At 40.1% G+C, this 26,662-nt stretch overlaps 1 protein-coding gene across 2 annotated transcripts in view; it reads right to left on the minus strand.

Moving 5' to 3' along the window:
• The window catches only part of PRKN (parkin RBR E3 ubiquitin protein ligase), a 1,201,361-nt gene that overhangs the window by 654,310 nt on the left and 520,389 nt on the right, over nt 1-26,662 (minus strand). The gene's annotated exons all lie outside the window — the stretch shown is intronic.

The raw sequence follows: 26,662 nt of genomic DNA on the forward strand, positions 1-26,662 counted from the left end.
GGGGATGGCGGGTGGAGGAGGCATCAAGAGGGAGGGAATGTATCTTTACGGATAGCTGATCTCTGCTGTTGTACAGCAGAAACCAACATAACACTGTAAAACAATTATATTCCAATAGAAACATAACATTCCTTCTTGACCTTGTAATGGGTCACACGACCCTTCCTGAGTGCTCAGATACGGATTATGTAAATCGCCAATAATACATCATTTGATATACAGTCTCCGTCCAAAAAAACAAAACCTTATAGAAACGTCTCTTGACATCTAAAAGGCAGAGCAGTTCTCAGAGTTTTCTAAGATGCTCTCCCTGAGTTAAAATCCTAAAATTTGGCTCGAATAAAGTTTTCTAATTCTTTTTTTAAAAATACAAAGGTAAATGGTATAAAACATCTTTACCAACTGGGGGTGTGTAAAATATTTTCCATTTATTCTCAACCGAAACTAGTCAAATTCTAATAAAATAAGCACTCATGTGGGTTTGCTGACAAAGGTCCTTCTAGTGAAAGCTATGGTTTTTCCACTAGTCATGTATGGATGTGAAAGTTGGACTACAAGGAAAGCTGAAGGCCAAAGAACTGATGCTTTAGCGAGCGCTTCTTTCTAATGTTTACACTGAAGTCACCCCAGTTGGCACTCAACTATTTTCAATTTTTAATGAGTTCATAACTAGTATGTTTACCTCTCAAATCTCAGAGACTCTACGTGCGTAAGTGGAGTCTTTATGTTAACAGTTCCGGCTGTTTGAAATCAGCAACCCCTAGGGTCGTAAGTCTTTTTAAAAAGCAAATAAACAGATAATCTTTTTCAGAGTACACATAGCTCTATAGCACACAAAAGTGTTCCGAGGCAGCACCTTTATCACAAGTGGAGAGGAAAAAAGAGAAAGAGACAGATGAGCAAAATGATTAGCTGTCACCATAGTGGCCATGTCAGCACCACAAAACACAATCTTTAAAAAGTTGTTGGTTTATCAACAGACAAACCAAGTGCCAACCAAACTCAAATACTGAGGATTAAGACTAAATCCCTGGACAGTGACCAGCATCCCAGGTGTGAGCTGGCCTACTCTGGAGAAAAGTGTGGTTGAGCATGTGGAGGGCACACCTGTACAGACACATCTGTGTGCATATTGGCAGCTTTTATTTTTTTTGCATCTGAAATGAAATTTTTATTTAAGGAATACAGAGTGGTAGTGATTGCATCCCTCTTGACTTTATGCAGAAAATAGATTTTTAAAAAAATTTTAACACTTCTGTTTAGAATTTAATCTGAATCTTAACTGTATCACCATTTATGTATTGACAGTAGAAAATCTGTCTCTCCAGCTAGAATGTAAGCTCCTTGAGAGAAGGGACCTTTTTGGTCTGAACTTCAGACAGACTAATGGCTGCTGGGCATAAAATATGTGCTTAGTTAACATTTGTTACATGATATGGATGAATATCAGAGGATGCCTCAATGACGTGCAAGTCTAAATTAAGATGAAAATATGAAAAATGCCAAGAAGGAAACATGAATTGTAAATAGCAGGTAATATGCTATAAATATTCCCAAGTTCAGGGCTTCCCTGGTGGCGCAGTGGATAAGAATCTGCCTGCCCATACAGAAGACACGGGTTCGATCACTGGTCCAGGAAGATCCCACGTTCTTCGGAGCAGCTAATCCCATGCACCGCAGCTACTGAGCCTGTGCTCTAGAGCCTGGGAACTGCAACTGTTGAGCTGGAGAGTTGCAACATCTGAAGCCGGTGTGCCCTACAGTCCTGCTCTGGAACAAGGGAAGCCACCATAATGAGAAGCCCATGAACCAAAACTAGAGAAAAGTCCCTGCTCATCGCAATGAGTCCCTGCTCACAGCAACAAGGCCTAGCAGAGTCAAAAACAGATAAGTTAAAACAAAAGAAGATTCCCAATTGCACACTTTACCTGATCAGTCTTATTTCATTGAGAAATCTCCTTTTCTAATATTCCAGAGATATCAAAGTGCTCAAGTCACCCCAAAGAAAGTATGGATATATTCACAAGGAAGAGACAGCTTTTTGCTTGTTTCGAGGTGTTTCAATTTTGTTTTAATGTAAGTCTTACTTACCTTTAAATTCTTGGCTAGACTATCTTGTTTTATGATACTAGAAAATGATTCAAATGGAAATGTCCCTGGCTTTTACATAATAACTAAAATTACACTAAGTTGTCAAAGTTAATATCAGTAAAAACTTTCCTAACAAATAATTTTAATACAAGAGAAAAGAACATGAGGATGCGTACCCTTATGATAAAGAAAAGGGACTAAAAAGAGAAATCAAATACATATTTTAACTACAAGAAAATAGGTTTGGGTTTTCATTTTTGTTTAAATTTAGTACAGAAATGAGCACTTACTCTGTTTTAGGCAATGTGCCTCATGACTGAAGAAGGCATGGTATCTACTTCAAAGTGCTTACAGACTAACTTCCAGATTCTAGTAACTCAAAAAGAGTGAACACGTCACAGACCGTCTGCTTCCTACACCAAGGGGCTCCATTGCTCCTCTTGGGTGAGAGGCAGGGATTAGAAGACCGAGATGGCGTCAAAGAGCACATCTGCGGGCATGAGGGCTGCATTCCAGAACCAGTCCAAATTCCGTAACCTGGGCACAACGAGGAAACTGTTAGAAAAACCACAGTATTTGTGACCTCCTCGCAATTCAAAGAGGACTTGGACCAAGAAAAAACACTGGCACTGTGGGTTAAGTTCATGCTCCATCCCAATTATAATTCCAAGAAGGGAAATATCCAAAAAGCTTCCAAGGATTCCAGACACATCCTGACAACCAAAGCTGTGGGATCCAGGGCTATTCCATGACCTCATTATCTCTTAGCAGCTCCTGAGTTAACCAGGAGCTTGGAAACACTTGTTTCTTTCAACCCTCAGAAAACTACAAACTAATAATATATGGCTAGTTTTAAAATTAATTATATATTTTATCAATCTCTTAAAGTATTTGTCACAACACCCAATCACTAAGAAAACTGTGTTTGTTAAGAAAAATTAAACTGGCTTAGTAAAAGTATTTTCCTAATTAGCCTAGAAAATGCTTTGCACAAAGAGATTAGATGTTGGATGCTGATAATTAAGTTATAAAACTGGATATGATTATGCCAACAAATTAGGCAACCTAGATAAAAAAGACAAGACCCAGAAAGACAAAAACTACCAGAAATCCTTTAAAAAGACACACACAAAAATCTGAAGAAAGCTATTGAATTAGTATTCTTAAAACTTTTGAGAAAGAAATCCCAGGCCCAGAAGGATTCACTGGTAAATTTGACCAAATATTCAATCAATATTCAAAAAGAGTACCAAGATGATTCAATGGTAAAAGAATAGTCTCAACAAATAACACTAAGACAGCTGGGTACCCATATGCAAAAGAATGAAGTTTAACTCTGACTTCACACTGTAGATAAAAATTATATCAAACGGATCAGAGACTTACACACAAGAGATAAAATCGTAAGAAAACTCAAGAGTAAATCTTTATGACCTTGGGTTTGAGAATAATTTCTTACCTGTGACACCAAAAGTAGAGGTGAACAACGAAAATACAGATCCTTTGAACTTCAAAGTTTGTGCTTCAAGAACATCATCAAGAAAATGAAAAGGAAAGCTAACACATGGGAGAAAATATCTGTAAGTCACATGGTTCATAAGCAGCAACATATCTGGAGTATTTAAAGAACTCTTACCACTCAATGAGAGGACAAGGAACTCGATGAAAAACATAGACAAAGGGCATACAGAGACGTTTCTCCAAAGAAGATATGGCCACTAAGCATATGAAAAGATGCTCAACATCATTACTCATTTGGGAAATGCAAATTAAAACCACGAGACATTACTTCTCACCCACGAGGATCGCTAAAATTAAAACCAATAACGAGTGGCAAAAATGTGGATAAACTGTAGTCCTCATTCGTAGTTGGCAGAAATGCAAATTGGTATAGCTGCTTTGGGAAACATATGTCCACACAAAATCTGGTACAAGGCTGTTCATGGCAGTACCATTCATAATAGCAAAACATCAGAGATAACCCAAATACGAATCAACTGAATAGATAAACAAAGGCAGTTTTTTGATACAGTGGAATATTTGATGACAAACAGCAAAATTCTGTAAAGCAATTATTCTTCAATTAAAAAATAATTTAAAAAAAAGGAATGGGGAACTAATACATGGAGCAAACCGATGAATCTTGAAACATTATGCTAGGTGGAAAAAGGTAATTACAAAAGACCACATATTATATGTTTCCATTTAAATTAAATGTCCAAAATAGGTCTTTAGGAAGTGAATCTGTTGCAGCTAGGGAGAGGAGAAGAGTGAAGTCGGGAGGAAGAAGGTGGAGTGACTGCTAATGGGAATAGGTTTTCTTCTTGAGCTGATGAAAGAGTTCTAAAGTTGGGTGGTATTGATGACTCCACAACTCAGTGACCAGATTAAAAACTACTGAATCGTATATTTTTTGGAAAAAAATGTTTTCAGGAAAAAATTCACATATACACAAAATTAGAGTGTAGAATGCAGGTGTCTATTACCTACCTTCAACATAATATCAATATTTTGACAATCTTACTATGTTTTAGTAATAGTAAGGGACTATTATTAATATCGTTAGGTGTGTTGGCTGCTGCTGCTGCTGCTAAGTTGCTTCAGTCGTGTCCGACTCTGTGCAACCCCATAGATGGCAGCCCACCAGGCTCTGCCATCCCTGGGATTCTCCAGGCAAGAACTCTGGAGTGGGTTGCCATTTCCTTTTCCAGTGCGTGAAAGTGAAAAGTGAAAGTGAAGTCGCTCAGTCATGTCTGACTCTTAGCAATCCCATGGACTGCAGCCTACCAGGCTCCTCTGTCCATGGGATTTTCCAGGCAAGAGTACTGGAGTGGGGTGCCATTGCCTTCTCCGGTGTTGGCTATATTAATGAATAAATATATGTGTGATTGATGGATGAAAGTGAAAGTCACTCAATCGTGTCTGACTCTTTTCAACCCAATGGACTATACAGTCCATGGAATTCTCCAGGCCAAAATACTGGAGTGGGTAGCCTTTCCCTTCTTCAAGGGATCTTCCCAATCCAGGGATTGAACCCAAGACTCCCGCATTGTGGGTGATTTCTTTACCAGCTGAACCACAAGGGAAGCCCCAACTGATTGACAGATTTATAAATTATTCATTTTATTATTATTCATATACCCCTAGAGATAAGGGTACATAACATTTTACATATTTTCTCATCTTATAATCCAGTGATTTTTCTTTCCAGTCAATTCTAAATATAGGATATTACAAAGGTTCTCTTTACACAATTATATAATTTAAGTGTCCACATGTCTTAAAATGAGGGTATTGAAATAAAAATTAAAAATACTAGGATATTATGGGGCAGCCTGGGTGGTGCCAGAAGACACAGGAGACACGGGTTCCATCACTGGGTCGGGGAGATCCCCTGGAGAAGGAAATGGCTACCCATCCTGGGAAATCCCATGGACAGAGAAGCCTGGCGAGCTACAAGTCCAGGGGGTTGCAAAGAGGTGGACGTGACTGAGTGACTCAACAACGACGACAAAAGGATATTATGATTCTAAGATGTGTGATGAATTTGCAGCGCTGTGAGACAATGTTTGTGACATGATACAAAGCCAAAAAGGAAGAACATGACAGGGAATGACACTCCTCCCAGAACAACAGAAACCCGACACCTTCTTCGCAGGTGCTTGAGGTTTGGGAAAGGCTAGACCCTCAGTCATACTATGGAATTTGATGATGGCCAGGGAGCTTGAGAAGCACACACTGCGGCCTCTGTCCTCCTGGGCGAGATGCGCCTCACTGCTCTCTAGCTAGTTACACCTGCTCTTACAACGCGAGATTCCTAAGTAACCATGTGATTTCCCTTTTCATGGCCTCCCTATCTCCTCTGAGACCTCTTGAAATATCAAACATAATATGGATCTTACTAGAAATACCATCTCACTTTGATAAGGAAAGACTGTGTTATTTCTTTTATTCAATTATCTTTCTATGTGGGACATTACTGCTATGTGATTATAAACATTTTGTAATATTGTGGGTGAAATCAGAATCTACCCATAGTTTGTAAGGTTTTATATGACATTAAAAGTGCTATTATTATTAGAGATTAACTTACAATAAAAATAAAAACAACTTAATGCTATTTATATCATAACTGTTTAGAAAAGGACAAAAGAGAAAAAAAAAGAGAAGCAGTCAGATGGAATTGATACAATTTACTAATAAAGCTCATACTTCCCTATTCATCATACAAAGGCTTTTAAAATTTCAAACCAACAATTATTATCAAAACCATCAGATGCACATAGAACACCATCAAGCTAGAATTATTACAATGCAGAAAGTGTGAAGAAGTCTAGGGTCAGAGGACCTACGAAGTGATTGATCTGCTCGAAGTCCTTGCTTACTGAAGAACTTTTTTCATTAAAATGAAAACTGCAAGGCAAGTTTAATGCTGTCTGAACTCTCTGCAGACATTTACAGCTTTCTGCTTTCTTAGAAGTACCCAGGTCAGACAAAGAATTCATCTTCACTGAAAATACAAAATGCAGGTATGTTCAGATCTGCTATTTATACTATACACTATATTTTGTTTAACTTTATGGACAGAAAAAAAAAGGTCATGTATATTACATAGTATCAGTTTAAATAAAAAATTTTGTTTTGATTAAGGAACAATCATGGTATATGACTATTATAAAAATATAGGCTTGTAATTAAGTCCCAATCCTTATTGTTTCTACCATTCTATTAACATATGTATTATTATTTTGATAATATGGTCTTATGATACCAGATAGTAAATAAACATACATATGTAGTTACATTCCATATTTTCAAGAAATACAGTTTTAGTAACTAAATGGGCATGTGCAAAGAAGAAAATACAGTATTATAAGGCTGTTCACTATTTCATGCTTTTACAACTGATAAAGTGCTACACACATACAAGTCACATAGAAATTGACCTCAGAGTTCAAAATCATTGACTTTCCAAACATTTTTCCTGGTCTTCTTTAAAAAAATATAAACATATGAATGCTGATGAAGGGGAAAAATGAGCTGTCTGCGGATAGTTTCTGGGAACACAAGATTGATAAAAAGTACAGAATGCATTGTACAGAGCTGAATTTACTGTGTGCACTGTGGACAAGTCCTTGATACTAATGTGTGTCTCAAGCTCGGCTCTCAAAGCCGAAACTCCATGGAGAGATTTGAACTGTTATCCAGAGGCATTTCACGATTTGAGCCAAAAGGTTTACAGTCCTGCATTCCAGCTCATTCCGCTGCTTCTAATTCCAGCTGGACTTAAACCCTTATCTCTGGCCGCCAGGCCCACAGATAGGGCCTATCACAGGAGCTCCAATTCGCAGAGGGTACTCAACTCCGCGACCCCCCTGAGATTAAATCCTTCCAGATAGCCTAAGTAAATGGTTCATGACTTGTTCCTGTCACTCCCACTAATGCCTTTATACCATGAAAGAGACTAGAAAAGGTGTAAATATCTTCAAATTATGAGCTGAGCTTCCTCTTCCTTGCTTCTGTCAGCAGTTCCAGCATCCTTCTCCTTCCGGAGAATGAGAAACTCAGAGGCGGCGATTCCTGAACTTTCTTCTCGAGTATTTATGAATAAATTTGCAGGAGTCTGTATATTACTGGCAATATACAAATACATGCTTCCCTTCTCTTCAACATCTTTCTGGTAAGCTCCGTGCACCCTCTTCCCCTCTAAGAAGGGCACCATCAGTTAGAAGGGTACAGGTCAGCTATATAACTTGGTCTATTACCTTGAATCAAACAGATTTCACCTCAAGGACAGGTGCGTCTGAATGTAAAAGCATCTCGCTGTCAATACAAGGGTCGGTGGTCCTCTCCTGTACTCTCTGAAACGTTTATTTAAAACAGTCAAAACAAATATATTACGGTAAATGTTGTTTGAGAACCACTGAAGGACTGAGTTTTAAATCCGTAATTCTGATTTTGCATCCTTCTCATTGGGAATGATATCTTTGAGAGCAGAACCAAACCATGATTTATCTTGTTTCTCTTACAGTTCACATTTTTAAACACGCATGATTCCAAGCACACGTTTTATAATTATTTCATACGTTTTATAACGTACGATATTTTTAATAAAAGCTTGTGGGATTTTGGAGGTGTTAAACAATAGTACCTGCTAGAACCCTCCTTAAAAGAAAGAAAATTGCTGGTAGAATACATTTTTCCATGCCACTTTCAACTGTGGTATAATTGAAATTTGAGTCTATACTTTAAATTCAGTCCAAAGTCTCCCCTGAGTCACTTCCGGCCAGTGGCAGTCATGTATAACATCGTGGTGATGAGCTCTTTTTTGAAAACCCTTTTTCGTGACCTTGACCTCTCTAGTCCATTTAAAATTATTCTAAAGCGTAGAAAAATATGGGCTTTATCCTGCATGAGTACCTTTGTAAAACTTGTAATTTCTTTGTAACTTAATTAAATTGCATACTGCAACAAGTTAAACCCTTTTTATTCAGAGGCTGTCTTTGACAGAAAAGTGTTCCTCTTTGGAAAAATAGTTGTTCAGGACCTAGGAATGCATAACACCAAGGATTCTGAGTATTTTAAATTTTACAACATCACTTCTAATGTCTTTAATTTTGATTCCTGGCATAAATCAGGCAATGGGGTAATGCTTTTTGAAATGTTTAATTGAATATGTGTGTTACATGCACACATTTTTTGAAATACCTCAAACTTAAAATTTAAGTCAGAGACAAAGATCTATCTCTTGAGAGTAAGCCGCTGACATGATGCTCTATCATACGGTGTGTATTTTCTACAAACAACCCTTCTATCTAATCATAATCCACTCAACCAAATTAGGAATTAACATGGTCACATTACTATCATTTAATCCTCAGGCCTCATTTAAACTGTCCCAGTTATGCCCTTTATACTAAAAAAAAAAGAAGCCCAGCTAAAAATCACCCACCATGTTTTGTTATCACGTCTCATCCCTTCAGATATTTCAGTCTGGCACCATTCCTTGGATTTTGCATGACTATCACAACTGCGGACTTTTTGAAGATGACAGGACAGTTATTTTATACAACGTTTGTCATTTGGATCCGTCTGCTGTTTCTGCATGATTCCGGTTACGTGTCTTTGGCAGGAATATCACAGCAGGCATGCTGGGTCCTTCCCCCTGCGCCATCAGGACGCACGTGGATCCAATTTCCCATCACTGAGGACAGTCCCTTGGACATGTTTAAGGCAGTATCTGCCAATGTCAGCTTCACTGCAAAGGTATTCTTCGTAATTAGTATTTTATGGGGAGGTATTTTGATTTTCTGTTCCTTATTAAAGTCTCAATGTATTCAGTACAGGCTGACAGAGTCCTATTTCATTGCACGGGTTACATTCTCTCGGTTACCATCATTAATAGGATGCTTCCAATTGTCCCAGGTTTGGCCAGCTGGACAAGTGAGTTCCTTCACTTTTTTCAGGTAGCCTCATCATTTTTGAGGGACCTCCTTGCCTTCTGACAATATGATCTTTTTAAACCTTCCTCAGTAATGGAAGCAGCCCCGTTTTTTTAATTTTTTCTAGAAAAACATGGTAGAAGCCAAGACTGAGCTGCATGCTTGTTGCCCCTCAGACATCATTTCTTTAAGGGCTTCTTGGCAGACTGAGCTAGGGAATAGATGCGCAACACACACACATACACACAAACACACACACACACGCATATGTACATACTTTAACAGCAATTTGAACTCTATTTCCACATCTCTTTATATTAACATTATGAGTTCGCACCAATAACCCAAATTCCAATCCAAATTCTTTATGAGTTCTTTTTGTTTCCTTATCTTTTTTGGAACTCTGCTCTCAGATGGACAGGAACATCCCCCTTCACGTGTCTGCTTATCTGGTCAGTTCCTATCTTTGCTACAGTCACCCATCCTGCAGCCAGAAGCCCTTTCACCACTTGGACTCTGACACCCTCAGCCAGGCCGCCCCTCACCCTGCTCAGGCTCTGCCTTCACACGATAACTGGTTCCCCCTTACAATAGAACTTCTCAAATTGCTGGGCTTTCAACTCCCACAGGAGGCTAATCCCCGCCACACACACACGGAGACGCCTGGCCCACCTCCACTGGGGTCCTGCATCCTGTCACTGCGGTGCCAAACTGTGCAGATGTCCTTGTCATCTTGGTTAGGCTGCAAGCGTCCCCAGGATATCCCATGTCTACTCATGTGCCTCCTCTCTTGTTTGGGCCCTGAACTTCTGCTCTGAGTCATGTGGCTTCCCCCTCCATCCCCAGCACAAATGTCTACCGAGCGTTCATTACGTCTGTGAAGTGTTCAGAAAGGAAAGGAAAAAAACTGTGTGTCCAATATAAAATGACAAGGAAGGGTTCAGTGTTATGTACAAATTTTGTTTGTACATAAAAAATTAAAAATATTTTTATTTATTAAGTACAAAAATTATTTATCCAATAATTTTATTCTTTACTAATCCAGTTAATTCCTAGTGCAAATACCTCAATTGAAATGACAGTTATCAAAAGAGTAGTTTGGTGCCTGTGTAAATCTGCATATAGGCAAACAATAAAAATGGATGGTAATAAAATAACCTTCCCATGGGGCTCAGTGGTAAAGAATCTGCCTGCCAGTGCAAGAGATGCAGGAGACTCAGGTTTAATCCCTGGGTCCGGAAGATTCCTGGAGTGCTGGAGAAGACACCTTCTCAAATTTAGCTAGATGTAATTTATATCTGCTTGCTATAATGAGATTTCTAGATTAAAGAGAGAAATATAAATCAAGATTTGCACCATATGTTGAAGATCTATAACCACTTTCTGTTCAGCACTAATATTTTTGACTAAAACCAATGTAACAGACAATCCCAGTGTTGAAAGAACAAACTTATCAAGGCCATAAAATAAGGAGGTTCCTTTTTAATATTAAAGGAAATAGTAATCATATGAGTGCCAGACAAAGACTTCAAAACACATATCCTTCTCAGGATGAACAACCTGTTTGCCACGGACAGATGAGGCATGGCTAATAGCAGATTGGTGGGCCTTGGATATGAAGTCACACCAATGATCTGTTTAGCAAAAATAGCATAACACACATTACGTTTGCCTGCTTTGTGCTTATCACATTATGTTCCCTAGAATCAGATTGGTCTTCTATTTATTCTACCATATCTCTGTTGGATGTCACTATGGAAATACATGTTTAAACAGCGTTGTCTACATAGAAAACTACTTATTTACACGTTGTCAGCCCTCTCAATTATAGCACTGGCAGCCTCTACATAAGCCAGCAGCTCAAGTTTTCAGGAGGCTTATTTTTATATTTTTCTGTGTTGCTTGCTTCTGATTAATGAGGAGAGAAGGGAAAACTTCCCTGTATCTTCGGCAGATAACAAATTTACCACTAGTTCATTACAGATTTCATTTCCTATCTTGCTGGCTTCTTAATTCATGGCAGCAAAGAGCAGAAGGAAGATTACTCTATGTAAGATTAGGGTGACATTTGGACATTTCTCTCAAGTAGATAGCAGTATAAAACATTTTAAATAGGAGTAACTGAAAGATATTTTCTCCCTTCATTTGATATGCTGAAATGTACCCAAGGCAATCTTCCGTCGTCCAGTAGCTTCCGTATCTAGCCAATTTCTAGATTCACCAGGGCACTAGCTTTCTCCAAATACACTTTTAGTTGATAACAGGTAAACAGGGAGCTGTGTGTAGCCTTGAATATAGAGCACACCACAAAGCTTGAAAAACTCTTAAAGGCAGCTCACTCTCCTGACTCAGCTAAATGGACAGTTTTCTGTTTCTCTTTCTTCACATACTTAGTCCATTCAGCAGTGTAAGGGAGATCTCAGCATCTCAGCATCAGGAGAGAGCCCACAACAGCTAGGGCAGCCACCCAAATGTGAAACCAAAGAACTCCTCTTAGGATAACAGGAGGCTAGTCTTTCTCCACTTCCACCCTCACAATGTCGATTTAAGATTCTGCTATAGGTCTATATACAAACCTAGACAGCATATGAAAAAGCAGAGATGTTACATTTGCAGACAAAGGTCCGTATAGTCAAAGCTATGGTTTTTCCAGTAGTCATGTACAGATGTGAAAGTTGGAGCATAAAGAAGGCTGGGAGCTGAAGAAGTGATGCTTTTGAAATGTGGTGTTGGAGAAGACTCCTGAGAGTCGCTTGTACTGCCAGGAGATCAAACCAATCAATTTTAAAGGAAATCAACCCTGAATATTCATTGGAAGGACTGATACTGAAGCTGAATCTCCAATACTTTGGCCACCTGATGCGAAGAGCTGACTCACTGGGAAAGACCCTGTTGCTGGGAAAGATTGAAGCAAGAGGAGAAGGGGTGACAGAGGATGAAATGGTTGGATGGCATCACCGACTCGAGGGGCATGAGTTTGAGCAAGCTCCAGGAGACAAAGGACAGGGAAGCCTGCAGTGCTGCAGTCCATGGATTTGCAAAGAGTTGGACAGAACTGAGAGAATGAAAAACAACAGCAAGAACAAAATTTAAAAAAAAAAAGTGATTTGCATACTTAGCAATAAAGGATAAATCATTACAAAGATTGTTGGGGTGCAAAGAAAGCAATTAGAGAAAAAGTTCCCGGAAATTAAATATACAATGGAAATAGCTATATTAATAAAAGAATTGTTCAATAGGGTGAATGAGTCAAGGGACGGACCAGTGCTTCTCAAACTCTGATGTGCATGTGAATGAGCAGGACGTGTGGTTAAAATGCAGAGTTTTCGACAGTAGGTCTGGGCTGGAATCTGAGACTGAGTTTCTGACAAGCTCCCAGGTGACACTGGCGTTGCTGGTCCATTCCCATTCTGCCAGGGATGAGGATCTCAGAGAAAAAGTGATGAAAATTTCCAAAACTCAGAGGAAAAAGATGAAGAGAGGGGAATAAAAACAAAGTTTCGCTTGTTTTTTAAATGGAAGCTAAATTAAGAAGTAACAGGATTCTTCTAATTAGTAGGGAAGGGGCAGATCTCCTCACTCTCTGAGCTGAGACACGCATCTTCTCCTGCCCTCAACTGGCTGAATGATACCCACACCTGCTTTGTGAGGGTGATCCTCTCTAAGTCTACTGATTCAAAGCCGAGTTTTTCCAGAAACACCTCACAGACACACCCAGAAATAATGCTTTACCATCTGTCTGGGCATCGCTCAGCCTAGTGAAGTTGACACACAAAACTAATCATTAGAGTAGGAAAATAATTACCTAAAGATGTACAAAGCAAAACATTTCTTAAAAGTCATAAAAGAAAACAAAATCAACCAAACTGAACAATGGAACGAGCGGAAGAGCCTCTATAGATATAGAAAGTAACAGATATGAATTAGAACAGGGAATCCAGTTAGCTCATGAAGAATGTCCTCAAGGAGAAAGTACCTTCGATGACAACAAATTCTGTGATTAACAATAAGACGTTCTTAATCACAATATGAATCATGTTACTTTCATCAATAAGAAAAATGAAAGCCAACCTCTCTGACAAAATAGAAAGTAATAAAACAAAGGCATGAATCAAGTATAAAACAATCTAAAATATGACAGTTTTTTTTAGTAATTTATATCTTTTATTGACTTTCACATGTGGAACATTATTGGCTGGTACAGGTTGAGAATATAATTAGAATATAATGTCGTCCTCATGGATCTAATCATATGACATAGTTGGTACAAGGTAATTAAGGTTTATTTGTTTTAGATTTTTTTTTAATCAACTTATCTGCAACACAAGGAAAGTTTCACTATGGTGAGAGAACGCAATACCAATCTTATAAGCCCTATCAATGGAATCATAAAGAGAGGGCTGACTGAATTTAGGATAAGGGGAAAAAAACGGAAGAATTAAAAAATGTAGACATTTACATTCCCTTCTTCTAGAAAATACTTGGTGGATATTATACAAGATTGCTGGATAAATAAAGGTTAAATTATGTTATTGAAAGTAATAATGCACTTTAGTATTATATCGAATAACTGAAGATGGGCTGTTATCTGACTTAACACAGTGAAAGTTCCAATAAGGCAGAGACTATGCTGGTTCTCCTATCTCTAGAAGATCCCAGTTAATATTGTTGAAGATTGGCTAAACAACAGAAATGGGGTGAGAGAAAAGGCTTGGCACAGAGTAAGCATGCTGAGTTTTACATTCAAGATGGGGAGTAAATAGGCATAGTAAAGGCTATTAAGTCCACACACAATTCCTTCATGATTATATTCCTCAAAGGAAATATATTTTTAAAATGTTTACAAGCGGCTAACTCTGGGGAACAGAACTGAAGCATGAGAGGCAGATTTTATTTTTTTGTGACAAAAGTAAGCAAGCACGTATTAATTAAATGTGTTTTAAATGTTAATACAATTAAGGTTTGAAACACTCTAAACATTTTCAATTCCATTAAAATCTATTTTTAAAAACATTTTTAATAAAAGATTTCCCCCATTTATTTCTTCATTTTACTTAGGAGGAGTTCAGCATGTTAACCTAATTTTTTCTGGAACGTTGCACAAATCATACAGGAGACCTGCACGAGCTGTAATTTCGGCAGCACACTGACGTCACGGAAGTTCACTGGAAGGAAAAGCACTCAGATTCTCGATATAGCTCCATGCCTGAGATCACTGTCTTTTCCCCTTTGTGACACATCTAAGTTTCACCTGGGGCCTGGAGAAGCGTTTCAGACACGGGTCTAAGGTGGGCATGGATATTCTTTGCTTAAAAAGAAAATACTGTACCTCAAAGGCATTATTTTTATAAATAAATGCTAACGTTGAGAGGACAGCAGAATTTCTGACGTCACAGAGAAAAGGATGACTCAGTCATCAACAGTACAATGCTGACTGGGAGAGCCACAAGCCTCTGTAAACAGCTGCCGTTATATTTCCAAGGTGCCCTCAATTCAATCCTTTTGTATTTTCTTATTTCCTGTTGCTAGAAACCAGCCTTTAGGCACATTTGTGTGTGAAGTTATTGGCAAAACTGCAAAGCCGTGGGTGTCTACTAAAGGCAGCAAACCCCTGATCCTAAGGGGACTGTCCAACTTTCCCACAGACAAACATTTCCCATTCTCTGTGCCCAGCTGTCTTCAAAGAAGGGTCTGGCCTATAACCTTTGTGCGTGCCCAGTCACTTCACTCGTGTCCAGTTGTTTGCAATCCTATACAGTGTAGCCCACCAGGCTCTTCTGTCCATGGGATTCTCCAGGCAAGAATACTGGAGTGGGTTGCCATGCCCTCCTCCAGGGGATCTTCCTGTAACCTTATTCGAAGTTAAAATCCAGTAGCATTTAAGTTCCAAGTCCAAGACTGGTTCGTTAACCCTCTTCTTAGCCCAACACACATTTCATGAAATGTCAGTGTTTTCTACCAACCAAGATAAACAATAGCAACATAAGCCAGAAGGTAGCAGGAACTCCAATCAGAGGATTTAAAATATGTAGTTATAATGGATTCTACAGATTGCTTAGTACCATGTATGTGATATTAAAAAGGTAATTCAATTCTGAGTATAAAAGGGATTAAATTTAAGCCAAAGCAGCCAGGCAGGATAGCTAATGCAGTGACAAAGGAGTATGGAGGGCACTTTTCAGCATGATGGGAACTTTTACAAACACAGGCACTACTGTACACAAAATAGATACCCCACCAGGACTTACTGCATAGAACAGGGAAAATATATCCAACATCTTAAAATAGCCTAAAATGGAAAAGAATCTGAAAAAAATATATGTATAACTAAATCACTTTGCTGTATACTCAAAACACTGTAAATCAACTGTACTTCAATTAAACAATGAAACTGAGGCACAGCTGGGTAGTACATCTTCACGCTCTGATCCACTAGACATCTACCATCATGGCAAAGCTACGAAAATACCCAAGCAGAAGTAAACGCCATCCTCAGGAAAGAGACATTTTACAGGACTTGTCAGAAAGCATGACCTGCCTTAGCAATAGCACGTGATGAAAGCCTGCACGTGCAGAAATTCAGGGTTGTGCACAAGACGTAATGAGTGAGGCCACAAGGCGGTCCTGGGGAGAGTGATGTGGGCAGGAAGGTCCCAGGGGAACCAATGACTCTGGACAACAAAGGGAAGGCTACTGGCTGGAGAAAAAAGGAGGTGAGTCCATTAGACTCACCGAAGAGGCTGCTTCCTTGTTTGGTTGTTTTTACTAAATTTTAGAGAGAAACCAGAAGTTAAAATTAGAACCCGTCTATTTATTATTTATAGTATGAAGTATTAGCAAAAGAGCTGCCTTGGCTAGGTTTATTCATCTCTACAGATGCCATCCATTAAACACTTTGCAATATCCCCAAAGCCCTCATAGAATGATTGCTTTTTCCTTATTTACTGCCTTCTCAGCTGTTCATGAGTCAAACTGTGTTCCTCTGTGCTGCGGTTATAATTTTAGATTGTACATTACTCAAGACCTGAAGCTTATACAATATCCCTGACCAAAATCAAGTATTCTTTCCCCTGTCAAAACCAATTAGCATCACATACTGATTATGGACTGTGAGACACTTGACAAATCTAGAAATCTTAACATGTATCCTTGAGTTCACCCAAACTCACGTGCATAGAGTCAGTGATGCCATCCAGCCATCTCATCCTCTGTTGTCCCCTTCTCCTCCTTCCCCCAATCCCTCCCAGCATCAGGGTCTTTTCGCATGAGGTGGCCAAAGTACTGGAGTTTCAGCTTTAGCATCATTCCTTCCAAAGAAATCCCAGGGCTGGTCTCCTTCAGGATGGACTGATTGGATCTCCCCTGCAGTCCAAGGGACTCTCCAGAGTCTTCTCCTCCAACACAGTTCAAAAGCATAAATTCTTCAGAGCTCAGCTTTCAGTGTGAACTATGGAATAAAATAAATGACGTGATATATTGATGTCTCCAGTAATGTGGTTTCTCCCTGTGGAAGAGGATAGATACAGATACTGAAGAGTGAACGGTGATGGAGAATTCTGCGGTGTTGGATTTGAATTGGGATCGTCTGGAGAAGCTCATGAAAGGACACACGTGTACACATGTGCCAGTGCATTGATATTTACTGAAACAGTCGAGAAGCAAAGACATCTGTCGTAATGTGGACACCTAACAGCCGCATCCAAGGACACAGAAAATCAAAGATGAGCCTGGAACACGCTGTGCTTAAGAACCAGGAAGTTTTCAAAGGCTGATGGGCATATGTCAAAACTAGGCAGAGGCTGGCGTAACAGGCAGCTGATGGCTACTTTCTGCTTTCGAGAATGACGGGAAAGAGTAAAAGGAAAACTAATGAAGTCGAGCCTCTTTCCACTTCCAGTCACAAAATGCAGCACTGGCTTGAACAGGAATATCAGTGGATCCTTCGAAACCTGTTGTGGAATAAGACATTCACATGATCTCAAAGTGGCACCCTCCCCCTTTTTATTTGCTAATTACTCAAGCGAAAGGTTGCTTTCACAAGGGAGATATATGATGGACTTCATGTCCCCAGATGATGAAACTCAGCACCACTAGTATCAGAAGATAAGACATGTGCCCGCGGATGAGAGGCAAGGTGAGTTACACGCCATGTAGGAACCGTACGCACCAACTTGCCGTTTACTTTTACCGAGATAGGATCATGAGGAAGAACCTCGGGAAAAATCCAGGTTGTGGGACATTCTAAGAGACAACTGAAGTTTTAAAATGTCAGGCAGAGGTGGTGGAAGGCAAGAAATGGCAGAAAGTTATAATACACTGAAGACTCAAGGAATACGAGATGGCTTGGCATGTTAAGATAACCTAGAGCAATCCTTGCCTTAACCAGGAAAAGGACAACAAAACAGCCATAAAGGGCACTTGGGGAACAAACGTGGTCATCTGCTCATTGGGTGCATGTTAAATAATGTCACTAAATCAATATTAAATTTCTTGGATATTATAGTAATGATGTGAGATGTGAGACCTTAGATTAGAGGGATACATGCTGAGATATTAGAAGAAAAATGGTATGACATCTGCAAATTTCAAATAAATTGGTGAAATATACATGTGTGTATATATATGTATGTATGTATGTACACTCTTACAAATATGCCATTTATCTCATGTCTATGTGTGGATTTGGGGGCAGAAATATGGTGCTTATACTAGTTCTTCAACTTTTCGATAGTTTTACAATTTAAAAAAAAAAAGAGAAAATTTTTGTGTGAGAGAAAGAAGGAAGAAAAATAACCATAAGTTTCTGTTGATTGAATTAAGGAAATCACTTTTCAGTATGCAAAGCATCTGGGCAATTGGATTTTTCACATTTTAGCCAGTTCCACTGATGCCTCACGGTCTTACTTTCATAACCTCAATGAAAATCTACTGCCAAATGTCTGAATCCAAAGTTCTCTCCAATGTGTCTGAAAGCAGAAACCGTAGGGAATCAAAGTGAGCTTTTAAAGACATTCACAACATTAGTAGCCAAGACATTATGAGAGACATGTGAGTCTAAGCCAATTTTCAGATTTTTAATCCAAATTGTTTATCTCAATTTAACACCCTCAACACTTTGATCTACATCATACTGTACTAACACTAAGCATATTTCTATGCTGGAAAATTTGAATAGGTGATGTGAAAACTTGAATGGTATTTGCATCCATCAAATAGCACTTAACATTCAAAATCCATTTATATATCCAATGTTAGACTAAATATTGTGGTGGCATCCTTTTAGACCAAATTGTTTCATGTGGAAAATGATATTCCAGTCTAATTTTGCAGAGGAGATTCACTATGAAACAAAGAAAATTTAAAGAGTATTCATGTCTCCTTACTTACTAGAATGCTTTTCACAAAGAACCCCCTGATTTTTTCAGGCCATTTTTGAAGATTCTTATTCAAACACTGCATATAAAACAGGCAGAACCATTTTCAGCCATGAAGGAATTTAAGTTTGCTTTGAGCTGCCTTGGTGGGTGTATGCAGAATGTCAGACGAGGCATGCTTTGCAGGTAAACGGGTTTCCTACATGGCGCTTTGGTAAAGAATAAACCTGCAATGCAGAAGACCTGGGTTCCATCCTTGGGTCGGGAAAGTCCCTTGGAGAAGGGAATGCTACCCACTTCAGTATTCTTGGCTGGAAAATTCCATGGACAGGGGAGCCTGGCAGGCTTCAGTCAGACACGAGTGAGTGACCAGCACCTTCACTTCCACCTGGCTTTGGGCCTAACACAGTGCCCTATGGAAGTCTTTGCTGTCACTAAAGTATAAGGCCTGCTCTGGATCTGTGTCCCTCCCATCTGAACTGTTAGCACCTTAAGGATAGCTGGTAGGTCTTTCATTGCACTTATTATGCTATCCTTAGTATATGCCCCTCAGGAACTGACTGACTCTTTTCAAGATTTTAAATAAATGCAAATATACTAGCAGGCTTAGAGTTAATTTGAAGATGATAATATGACATCTTCCTATAAAAGCAGAGGATGAAATTATGTCATGTGTACCAGACTGTTTCCAGGTATTAAGCCGTATAAAATATGTATTTATTGAGCAGAAACTGCATTTAGAAATACCCAATTTAAAAGAATGCTTAAAGGTCATCAAGTGTGATTACATTCTGTTGAACATTATAAAATGCAGCCAAGTGTAAATGATTATCAAGCAAATTATGAATGATTCATTCACAGCCGATTTTTCATTAGAAGGTAATGTCTCCTTTCCCGTAAAGTCAACATTATGATCCAGGATGCCATTCATCAGAATTTATGCTATTAAACAAGAGAGGAGAAGGGAATTTTCTTAAGCACCTCACATCAGTTCAGTTATTTTCCATCTAAAAAGTAACATACACATTGCAGTCACTGGAGGGAGAGTGCGTATAGTAAATGGATGGCGTGTATAATGATTTCAGACACATATCAATTTTATTTACATGTGTGTGTAAGTGTGAGAACATGTGTACGGTTTAATCACTGAGTTTTGATTTATGACTAAATGTCAATTACAAATATTTCTTTATTGTATTTAAATATTTGAGTCTTTAAAATACCTTTAGGATTGTTAACTAACGTGTTAGTCATTATAAACAATTTAAATGAGATTTCTGAATATTCTCTAAAGTGTTAGTTGAGAGAGATGTTGAGAGATAGAAATACAGGGATACTTGTAATGAGATGAGTATAAAGATGGCTTCTGAGACGAGATAAAGTGGACTAAGAAAGACACCCCATTCCCAGTTTTCACGGTGGGTAATCCTGTTAAAATCAAAAGTCCTTTGATACTACGTATATAAACAGCACTAGCAAAGGAGATTTATTCCAGTAAAAATCTTTTTAGTGTGTTAAATACACTTTCCACAGCGTCTTTTTGCCACTGAGATTTAAGAGGTATTTTTACTTCCTGTCTCTTTAAAAAACTACTTCACAATTTACAGGGCCACTGCTCACTCCTCACATTTTAAAAAATATAAAGAGGAATTTAGAAAGATTAGAATCCCGCCTGAACAGTAAATGAAATGTGTCCTTTAGCAAATTTTCACGACTGACACACTATGCTTGAGCGCAAGTTACATCAGTAGGTCTATGATATTGAGAGGACAATCACCAAGCATTCCAATGGACTGGACAATTTAAGCCACTCTAGGTAGCATAATTTGATTAATAAACTGTCGGTCAAATAAGGATCTGTGAGTCTGTGGCTTATTTAATTGAATCCATGGAAAAGCTTGTGAGGAATCCATTGATCACAGCATGAAAACAATTCCTACTTGGGGTGCTTCTAATCTCACGCTCTTATTGCCCGATGTGGCTTGATCGATTTCTGCATCATGATTCTGGCGAGAAGGATCTTACTGGGAAAGAGAAGAGACCACGGAGGCGTGTGCAAGAAAACAGCGCGTCCTTGGAGCCTGAGTCCATGTCGCACGGGTTCCCTCTGGCGCACCCACTTCAGTATGATCCAGTGCAACCTGGTAACTGTGTACCGTGCTGCAGGGCGGCGCAGTGTGTTCACAAGTTCATGGGTGTATTGATTCTACACATGGAGACTGAGTGTGTGCTGTGCACCCTGAAGGACCGTGCATTTCTGAAAATCCATGGAATAAATACCCTGCACAGTGCTCACAGTCTAGTCAGGCAGAGACTGGGAAACAGACAGCACCAGTCGATTGACAGGAGTGAGACTGTTGAGAGGTTGCATGGGCAGTAAGGGAGTGCTCGGGGGTGGGGAATATAGGGGAGCTCTGAGTAGTGCGATACACCTGAAATGTGGGCCAGCGTGGGAAAAGAAAACGACCACAGGCTGCACAGATCAAAGAAGTGCAAATCAAGCCATGGGGCCTTTACTCTGCACACGAGGGGCAGGCATGGAAGCACTGTAAGAAGCTGAGGAGCAGTGTCCATTCTAGAGCTCACGACATAACAGGCGAGAAGGCAGTTTCAGACCCATGCAGTGTGTTTCATCAAACCGCACAGGATAATTTCTGAGCAACACACAAAAATGTAAATCACCGAGGGAAAGCAGCGGTAATTCATGATGACATAAAAACCACTTTAAATCACCAACACAAAGCAGGCAAAGAAAATGTTCCTTTGAGTAGAAAGAGAGAGAGAAGGCGGGGCTTAAAAGTCCATGGTGAAAAAAAAAAAAAAAAAAGTCCATGGTGACGAGTGATTTTAAATCTCTACATTGACACGTAAATGGCTTTGCATCAGGCTATTCTAGAAAGTTATGTGACTTCAAACAAGACTTATATTCAGGAGGAGATTCCTGGCAGCCTGTTACAAGCATGCCCTCTAGTTGGCACTGTCATTACGTAGGGTTCAAAGTCTTTCTACAGGCAAGCTGCAGCCCTTCCCCTCACCAAGGGCACGTGACTTACAGGAAATGTAAAATTCGGCAGAGACTGTGAGAAAGGTCCGAGGATTTCTGAGTCAAGCCTCTCTCAACACATGGGAAAATTGAGTTGAACTGATAAACTTTTCCCATAAAAAGATCACCCAGAATCTTGCCATGCCCTACCCTGGCCCTGGAACATCTGAGATTATGTCGGAACGCTCTGATTTATCTGTCATTTGCAGCTTTACCCATTCACACTCGTGTCGGTCAGTCTGAACGAGGGCGTCGGAGAGCAATCCCAACACAGGCTCCATTCTCTGTACCCATGCTGGCACACAGTCCAGGGTGAAGGGACCAGTTTAAGTACCACTGACCTCTATCCTGCATGTGTGCTAAGTCGCTTCAGTCATGTCCAACTCTTTGCAACCCCACAGACTGTAGCTTGCCAGGCTCCTCTGTCCATGGGATTCTCCAGGCAAGAATACTTTTTCCAGTAGTCATGTATGGATGTGAGAGCTGGACTGAACTGTGGCGCTGGAGGACTCTTGGTGCTGGAGGACTCTTGCAGTTTTGGACTGCAAGGAGATCCAACCAGTCCATCCTAAAGGAAATCAGTCCAGAATATTCACTGGAAGGACTGATGCTGAAGCTGAAGCTCCAATACTTTGACTACCTGATGAGAAGAGCCAACTCACTGGAAAAGACCCTGATGCTGGGAAAGACTAAGGGCAAGAGGAGAAGGGGATGCCAGAACATGAGATGGTTGAATGGTATCACCAACTCAATGGACATAAACTTGAGCAAACTCCAGGAGATAGTGCAGGACAGAGGAGCCTGGCACGCTGCAGTCCATGAAGTCTCAAAGAGTGGGACAGGATGGCAACTGAACAGCAACAAACCTCTGTTCAAGGAGCAGAAGCTCATAGCCGAGCATGAAGAGAGCAATGCACCCCCCTGTCAGCATCTCCCTGTTACCTCGCTTCTTGGAAGCACAATAAGTCAGGGTGACCTATCAAACTATATTTAGCTTTGCTAGAGAAATGCTACTGACAGTGTTTTCGAGGCTGGTATCAAATGATAGAAATCAAAAGTTCTTTACAAAAATGCTTAAACGTCAAATTAGGAAAATCTGTATGTTCACGTCAGAAAGTAATAAACATTTCAGGTTGGAGCATACTGCATTTTTTTTTATTAAACGCTTCACCTCATTTTCACTATTAATTATGTACAAGTGTGTTTGTTTCACTTTTGTAAATGGATGGCAGCTATAAATGGCATTGTGGTTCCTAAGTAAATGCCAAGGGAAGGCAGTACACTCTGGGGTCCTGACCTTGACCTTGGAGTGGTCCATGATAAATGACTCAAAAACAACATCGTTAACATGTGCCCTTTAGAAGCAAATAAAACCAACCACAAACAGGGTATTTAATTGTTTTCTTCATGTATGAGGCAATCCATGAATTATAGCAAAAAAAAAAAAAGCCTATGATCCCCGTGGCGCTTTGCATTTGCATCACACCCACAGAGATGACTTGTCCTTTGAACACAAGGATGATGCCCTTCCCGACATACAGCCGGCCTAGAGTGCACAGAGAGCTGCTTCCCCAGTCAAAGTCGTAATTTTATTCCACCCACACTTCATCCAATGCATTTGTGACCAAGAGCACACACTTTCAAACTGGCTATGTGAGATGAAATGTGTCTGTCTAGGTAACGTAATGAGCAAAGGAAAGTGAATCAAATTAAGCAGACAGACATTATGGTAGAACCCGAGGCAGCTATCTTACTTCAGTCTATATGATGGGAAGGAATATTTTTTTCCCCTAACAAAGTTGCCATGCATTCTGGTAGAGCCCGGGGGGAAAGTCCTCTTTGCTCTTAGACTGCTTCCTGCAGAAGAAAGGGAAGGTGCTATACCTATTATGAGAGAATGTATCGTGGGTGCTCATTATCCAAACGCATGGCAGCATGAGACTAGTGATCCTCAAATCGGCACAAAGTCTACAGGGTTTTGTGGGCTTCCCTAGTTGCTCAGTAGTAAAGAATCCTGCCTGCTAACTCAGAAAAGTGGGCTTGGTCCTTGAGTCAGGGAGATACCCTGGAGGGGGAAACGGCAACTCACTCCAGTAACCTTGCCTGGAAAATCCCATAGACAGGGGAGCCTGGAGGGCTACAGTCCATGAGGTCACAAAACAGTCGGATACGACTGAGGGACTAAACAACAACTATAGGATTTTAATCAAGGGGACTGGGACCATCGGGGAAGTGCTATGGATGAGCTTCCAACCTATAGTCTTCCATAACAGCTGGGCAGGGCTGTCAAGCATTTGGGCCTTTTTTTCTTTTTTTTCCTCAACGTCTTACTCACCCTTCTACACTCAGCTATTGATGGTGGGAGGGATGGAACTCTGAAAACTTATTTCCCAAGCTCCTTTGCTGATTGGCTTTTGCTAGATCCTGAGTATAGAGACATGTGGGGCAGTTTGGCATGTGAGAGAAGGATGGAGACCTTCTCATCTCTGCTGGCTTGCCTTGCTGTTTGTGTCAGCGATACAACATGAGCAGAAGTATCCCAGGAGTCGTTCTTTGTCACAGAGGCTGCTGTTGTCTCCAGCATCTGGATTCTGTTGGCACTCCTAGAACCAGTTTATTTGGCCCCACTAAGGAACCCACAGCAGCCACTTCTTCAAGCCAGCAAGGCAGAGAAGGGAGAAGGGCTGTTGTCACTGGCATGGAGACGTTAGGCAGACTGGAGAGCTCGCCATCAGCTTTGTCTGAATCTACCTATTTGATCTGCTTCAAGTCTCAGGGTCCAGTGTCTCTCTAATCAATAGTCCACCTTTCACATGGAGATGAGAAGAGTCTGTGAACTTAGCTGTAATTCCGTCACTTGTTGCAATTCTATGTGATTTTGGATTTGATTTTCTGTAAGTCAGCCCCAGAGCTTCAAGGAGAAAAAAGAGGAACAAAAAAAAAAAAAGCAAAAAAACCCTTCTTTTAGTTTTTTACATCAACACAGAAGTTCTTTGGTCTTTTGAACACACCCTGAAGTTGTGATTCTTCTTCTCAAAGTGCCCCATCCATTTGATCACATAGACTTTGTCATCATCATTCCTACCATCAGAGGCAAGGACAGCAAGGACGTGACCGCTGCAGGCACTCACCATAAAGCTTCTAAGAAAGATACAGATGCTTCTTACCAACAGTCACAGTGAATATTCCTCTAAGACTCTTTGAAGCGTCCTGCACCATCTAATAGCATGACTGCGGTAAGGGAAACATACACCTCTGCTGAAAATTATTGCCTTTGAATTGAAATTGATTTACCAGATCCAGAATGTCTTTCCTATCCGTTTCTAACAGCACCACCATCCAAAAACATCCTAGTGACTGCATGGTGCTCACACACCTAGCTTCTGAACAGTGAACTCACGTCCCTGCGCAGGGAGTATGGCAATGAGCTGTGCCCGCTGACTTCTCTCATATCACTGTCTCATCACCCAGAGGCAGCCCTCTTGCTGGAATGGTGACTAGACCCAACTAGTGACAAAGATTGAGAGGATGAGGTGCTGTCTGAGAGACCTCCTGCATGTACTCTGGAAGAGCCAGAAAACTCGGGTGCAGATTCAAGGCAGGAGGGTGGGTGTGGCTGTGTTCAGAACTGCACTGAGTAACCCGCTCACAGAATGCCTGACTCCGGCTTCCCCGCTTCCAGCTCTGCTGGTTTGAAGGACCCAGGAGAGCAGGGTTTCCACCAGAAAACACAAAAATAGTTACACATACTAACAGTTAAGTTCCACAAACGTTGAATTAACAGGGGAAAAAAAGGGGGTTATTGCGTTGGCTGGAGCAGCATCCTGAGGGTGGTTAGTGCACCCTGATGACGGCAGGAAATCGATGGGATATATGAGGGTTTTCAATGGTACCTCTTAGTATTTCCATGCTCCAGAGTGAAAGTTCCTACAAGCTATGGCAATGCAGTGAAGATTTCTGTATTTAGAGCCATAAGGAATGCAGATTTGGGTCACTCGATAAAATAATTTTTTTACAAAAATCCTTCAAACTTAGATTATTGCTGAGGGAAAAGAAAGGATAAATAGGATGCATAACAGAAAAAAAAAGATGTTGAAATTCTCATCACCAGTTACAGACTGAGAACTGTATGAAGTTCTCTCTCTCTCTCTTTCTCTCTCTCTATATATATACACACACACACGTGTATATGTATGCATATTTGTATGTATATGTAATAATAACTAACTTTCTTTCCTCCTTCCTTATTCCCTGTAGTTATCTTTATGGCTAACCTTACAACTTATTTTTTATATAAATATAAACATGATCTATCTATCTATATGCATCTTTAGGAATTAGGAATAAATTGTTGGAACTTGTGTCTTTCATTTTGCAGAGAAGGCTAAGACAGCCCTTGTATACACTTGTATGAACGGTTGCTCCTTGCTAGGTGTAGTTATGAAGTATTCACTGCTGTGGTGGGAAAGTTCGAATGTGTGTGTAAAAGGGTGCGTATGCAAGATGTGTAACTGAAGGGCGTTCTATAGGGATGACTTAACTAGCATTTCTCAATTCCAAATTCACCATCTTCCTCCATTCTCTAATGGGTTGGCTGGGGTGTGACATACGAAACTAATCAGACCCCTTTCCCAGCTGGAATCTGGCTAGATTATGCAAAAGAAGTTGCCGGCAGGGGACCGGCCCACAGGAGGAAAGGGGAGCAGCTTCCT

Source organism: Budorcas taxicolor, chromosome 9, assembly GCF_023091745.1.
Source record: "Budorcas taxicolor isolate Tak-1 chromosome 9, Takin1.1, whole genome shotgun sequence".
Lineage (NCBI taxonomy): Eukaryota > Metazoa > Chordata > Mammalia > Artiodactyla > Bovidae > Budorcas > Budorcas taxicolor.